Raw genomic sequence first — 6,000 nt, forward strand, 5'->3', positions numbered from 1 at the left:
GACTCTTTTGAAAATGAGAATCTGATTCACTACCTCTGAAGTGGGGCCTAAAATTCTCCATGTCTAACAAGCAACCAGATGATGCCAAATGTGACTGGTTTGTGTGTCACACTTTGAGTGGCAAAGTATTTGACCTCAGTAATAAATAAACCTCTTTATTTAATCTGCTTATTTGCCTCCAAAACCATATTGTGCTCTGTGTGTTTAAATGTCACCCTTCTAAGTTTCAAAAAATCCCCTGTGCAGCAGAACACCAGCTTAATCATCTGGTGTGTCATGACTGACTTGCCACATCTGGCTCCCATCTATCGCGGCACTTCTCCCCAGGACCACCCATGGGTTCTCTTCCTGTGGCTTATCTCCCCAGCCTCATTTCCTAGAGTTCCTGATTTCTCTAGGATAGTGATTGTATCTTCTCACTAGGTCATGACCTTTTCTACATAGACTATTGACCTAAAAGTTTTTGAATTATACCTAAATGCAATAGGTTTGATATTCTTTATTCACATAAAGGCATAGTGAGGAGTTTTAATAATTTCGCAAATCCACCCTCCCTCAGATCTTGGGGAAAACTTTTGGCAACCTCTCCTCCTCTTCCATAGTAATAAGCCAAAACTCATACCTCCTATCTGTGAGTGCAAAGTTGCCTGGGCATATTTCAGGGAATGAAACTGATGGATTCTAGAAAATCTTTGAAAGAAGTTAACTTTTGTATTAAAATCAATAAACCAAAAAATTTTAAATTAAATGATCCATTTTAATGGATTTTGTAATCACTTTCATGGGTGTAATAGCATAATTCTTATTTGTCTGAAAAGCTAATCTTGAATAAATTTGGATATATAGCAAGAACACAATGAATAATAGCTATAGCTGTTGCTAGGGGAAGTACAATCTATGTTTCAGTTGCTATGTCAGATGCATTATATGAATTCTTATACTATAAATCAAAGTGATTTTGTAAGTAGATGTTATTATCCCCACTTTAAGGTTTACAAAATTAAGACTTAGCATGTTGGAGTAAATTGTTTCTGGCCCTATGACTGGTTATAGATGAAGTTGGATTTAATACAGGCCTGACTGACTCTAAAATCTAAGCTCTTTATTCCACAAAACACTTCTACCTGTGTCCTGGAGACATGTTCACCCAAATGCTCAGGTCCACTGGCATTTAACTGGCTTTATGCGTTACCAGCTCTCTCTAGAGTTGCCACTGGTACTTCTTATGACTGTCAGTGAGTAGTTACATATGCCACTTCCCGCTTAGCTTGTTTCCCAGGATGGCAAGGGAGAAGGGATTTGCATACTGTCAGAGGAAGTTCATAAGAGTCCCAGATTCCTCAAAGTGTAGTCTGTGGCTGCAACAGTTTTCTAGATGACCCAAAACTGCAAGTCTTTTTTTTTTTTTAGTTCTCAAAATGTATTGCCTTTTATCTTTATGTATGTCCTGGCAGGTACTGAGCCTCTTAGACTAAGGGTCACTAAATTGTAGTGTTTGTAAATTGAGGTAACAGATTACCAAAAGTTGCCAGCAAGTCTATCTTCAAAACCTGATAAAGCTACAGTGGCCACACACAGAAGAGATGGTTAGAAAATCCATACTTTCAAAACAGGGACTAATTGGTGTTATTTTGGGTTGATTCTTTCAGTTGCTGCTTATTAATTGATACTTAGGCAGTTTTCACTGTGTGACAGGCATTTTCTAAGCACTTAGAGATGTTAACTTGTTTTTCTTTGCCATTTTTCAGATGGAAACTCTGAGGTACAGAAAAGTTAAGCAAGTTGCCCAAAGTCATGCAGCTAGTGAAATTTATATATATATCTATATATATAGATATATAGATATATATCTGGCCTCAAAGGTTCTAATTACTAGTCTTTAATAACACAAAAAAAAAACAACAAAATTTACTGAGTATTTAATTTGTAGTTGTCAGATTATTTGTTCTTCTCTTCCTCTTTCTCTTCCTTCTCCTCCACATCCTCCTTTCCCCTTCTTTTTCTTTGGTTTTTGGTTTCTGTTTATTCGTAGACATGGCCTCACTCTGTAACCCAGGCTGGCCTCGAACATTCTCCTGCCTCTTCCTCCCAAGTGCTGTGATTTGAGGTATGCATCACCAAGATTCCTAAGTATATATGAACTCATCACCCTTTAACTTCCATACTCACCCTCACACAGATTAGGCGACGGATGAGCTGAGAAGTTAAGTAACTTGTCCCAAATCACCTTCACAAAGTAGGTCATAGAAGAAGGGTTCAAAATCGAGCAGTATAGCTCTAGACCTTCTGCTCTTAGCTAAACCCTATTACAACTTAAAACTGGGTCAGCTGAACCTGGTAAGTTCTTTCTCCACCAGAAAGTAAAAACAGACTGGGTAAATGAACTGGGAGGGATTTCAGACCCCTTGTTGTAAGCCATTTTCAAAATAGTTGCCAGAAACGTGAGGTACAGTCAGCATTCATAGTGGCAGTCAACCAAAGAGAAGCAATTCACCTTTTGGGCCAGGCATAGCCCTGACATTGGAAAAGACACTGGACAGGAGAGCAGAGACAGGGCTATGGTGAATCTGCAGAAGAGAGGCGCACAGAGCTTGGCACAGGGCTCCAGGGCCAGAGAGGCCCTACAACTCCTCAAGTGACCACAAGCAAGAAGTTCACCTTCTCTAAGCCTGGTTTCCTCATCAGCAACACATGGATGAGGCTAATCCCTACACCATGGATGGAAAAAGTAAAAAAGTAATGTTCCTAGCATCATTTAGAAAGCTTATCTTATTAAATAAGTGAAATTTCAAACACGTGACAGCTATGGCCCTACCTTCCTAGGCCTTATTTGAATGTTTTTTATTTTCCTTTATATTTGGTTCTTTGAGAAAGAGCAATGTTGGCAGTGTTTCTGAAATGGCATAGGAACTTCTTAATTCTTGAAAGAGTAACTGATTATTTTACCAGCTATGCTGATATACCAACAGCTGTATTAGTAGCATTTTATTTAACTGAACGGACCTACAACATATTATCTCTGGGCCACAGATTCATTTTATGAAATGTGATGTGTGGCTGTGGCTTTTGAGTTTGTCTCAGAAGCCAATACTTTGCCAATCCAGTCTTCGTAATTCTATTTATTTGTCTTTGGTAGGCAAGACATTGCCAGATCTATTGTCTCTTATAGAAGGGTCTGAGAACCATGATGTTTTTTGTTTTCTTCAGGACAATGAAAAAGAACAGAGCTCAGGAAGCTGGGTCGTTCTGTTCAATTCCATTTCTGCGTGATAGTGCACAAGGAAACGACATCTCTAATCCACAAGAACAATAGTTCATAAGCATATGCACTCCAGGGAATCCTGGGGGAAAAGCTGTTTCCCATTTGAACCTTGATGAAATACACAGAAATTAAATTTTCAAAAAGTATCTCATTCTTCCCCAACAAGCAATAGCTTTACTTAGCATTAATATTGCTTGGGGGGAATTCACTAGAGATACAAAAACCAAAAATCTTTCTCCAGAGACTCAGATCCAGTAAGTTTGGGGATGTGCAAGGTAACCTATAGATTTAATAAGCATGACAACCCCCCCTTTTCCCACTGCCGTCTTAGATGCTGATATGAAGCTATTCTATAGCATCTTAGATGCTATTCTGTGTTTTAAACAATGCTCTCAAAGTAATACATTTTTGCTTTGTCTACTTATTACTGAGGTGTGTTTCAAGTGGGTGCTTAAACAGTCTCATGTAAGTGGATTTATTTGCAACTAATAAGAAAGTCTCACAGAAAAGGTATTTTGAAGCATGGAGAAGAAAAAGCAGGGGCTTTGGATTTACACAAACTTTAATTCAGATCCAGACTCAGTCACTTACTAACTTAGTGATCTTGGGGAAAATACATAATGTTCATGGAATTCAATTGTTTATTTATAAAGTAGACATAATAAGCCCTGAAAGTTGACTCTATTTACTCTATAACTTAGATCGATACAGAATAGGTACAAACAAAGGCACCCACTTTGTGGCTAGATAAAGTAGCTTACAAAATGTACTGAAGTGTCCCTGTCTTTAGATAATGCTGCTGCTTTTCTGTAAGGAAAAGGAACAGGTGAAGTGCTGATGGATTGAAACAGAATTTTCCTGGAGATTTTGCTCCTACCTCTTAAAAATCTTGTTTATGTGTCCTCCAGGAAAGGGAATGAGGGCTGGGCAGAGTCTACTGAAGGCCCACAGGCGGAGCCCCCCAGAGAAGGGTCTGGACCAGCTCCTGGAGAAGCTCCAGCTAGTGGCTATGTGACAGTGGCTATGTGAATGAGCAAACTCTCATATTCCACCAACCAAAGTGACCCTCAAACCTGAGTGAGAAAATAGGAATCACTGCAACGCTTCATAGACCCTGTGGCCCCAGTATTTCCTCCCTGTACAGAAAGAACCACAGTGATGTGATGCCTGAGACACTCCTTCCTTGAGGTCTGAGCCCAGCAGGTATGGAGGCTTGGTTGATGAATTTTCAACTACTAGCCCCTCACTCAAAACATCAGTGGTTAGCCCTCATAGAGGACATACAAGTTACAATCTTGGATCTGTTTGGTATGAGTCAGACTGTCCATCAGGCAGTCACACTATGAAAAAATAACTGGTATTTTAGAAAGGCATTAAAATAGTTGCCATGGGCAAAATCAGAATTTTATTATAATGGACTCTCTTTTTATTTTATAGTACCATTTTATTTTTACATTAAATTATATGATGGGGAGAGATTAGGGAACCACTTTTTTTTCCAGGATCTGATGTCATATAGGTCTTAATTTATCCTGGGCCTAGCCTGTGGAGGCTGTGGTTGGTGGCTACTCCCTTGACCATAAGAGTATCAAGATCAACTCTCCACCTAAAGTATTGCCCTGAAACATCTCCTCCTATTTAAGGTGTAGCCTTCTGTACAGATGAAAGTGTTATCTTAAAACTGGACTAGTAACTCTTAGTAATTAATGACAACATAATTGCTTAATTTTGCAAACAGTATGGTCCTAGGAAGATGATACGTAGGACACTGATGTGATTATGACAGGGACATACTTTCATTTTGTATTTTCAAAGACAGAAAGTATGGCTTTGGGACAGCAGACCTTCAAAGGCAAGAGGCACACAGAGTAGGACACTGGGCAGTGTGGAGAACATACAAGTATTTTAAGTAGGTCAGAGGATTACAAAGAGAAATGGTGGATTGTGGAAATCCTGTCAGGAGCATATAATTTCCATAACCACTGGGGGACAATGGCATGCTTTATAGTCAGAGAGATTCTAAGGCTTTCTTTCTTGTCAGATCCAGATTTCCCTGTCAATAGGTCAAGTCTCATGGTTTTATTTCTGGACATGAGAATGAAAGAACTGTACACCCTCAATAATCAATTTGTGCTAACTCAATGTGGGCTTACTTTTTTCCCTAATTTCCATTTTGGGTGGATTTCCCTTGTATTATTTCATTCCAAAAATTGTCTCCTTAACAGAGTCATAAACTCTTCAAAAGGAGGGGTCTACCTTCTTCTTTAGCATTTCCTCTAACACAAGAGTTGACTAACAATGAGAAAATGTTAGATGACTGCTTACCTCCTACTTCTCCTTCAACAAATGTTCATTTGGCTTCAGTTCCTGTGGTTTAACCACTGCTCTGGAACTAGCCATGAAAATTTTAAAGCCCAGGTCCTAAAAGGAGCTGTTCAGACAAGCAAGGGGCAGGGGTGGGGGCGGGGGAGTGCTGTTGTTTCTGAAAAACACTTCTCTAAAGATAAAGATCACTGAAAAATGCCCAAGATTCCACCCTTCTTGCTAACTAGAAATCAAGCAAAACTGGTGACTGTCATGAATATCCTGTTGCCTTTTGCTTTTCTGTTGCTGGTGTAATTCTGATCAGACTCTTCTTGCAGTTATACCAAATTGCTTTATCAGGCAATGTGTCAATAGAATTCAATTTATTCAACAATTTTTATTGAATAACTACTACTTGCCAGGTACTTTGCTAG

Source organism: Castor canadensis, chromosome 2 (genome assembly GCF_047511655.1).
Source record: "Castor canadensis chromosome 2, mCasCan1.hap1v2, whole genome shotgun sequence".
Classification (NCBI taxonomy): Eukaryota; Metazoa; Chordata; class Mammalia; order Rodentia; family Castoridae; genus Castor; species Castor canadensis.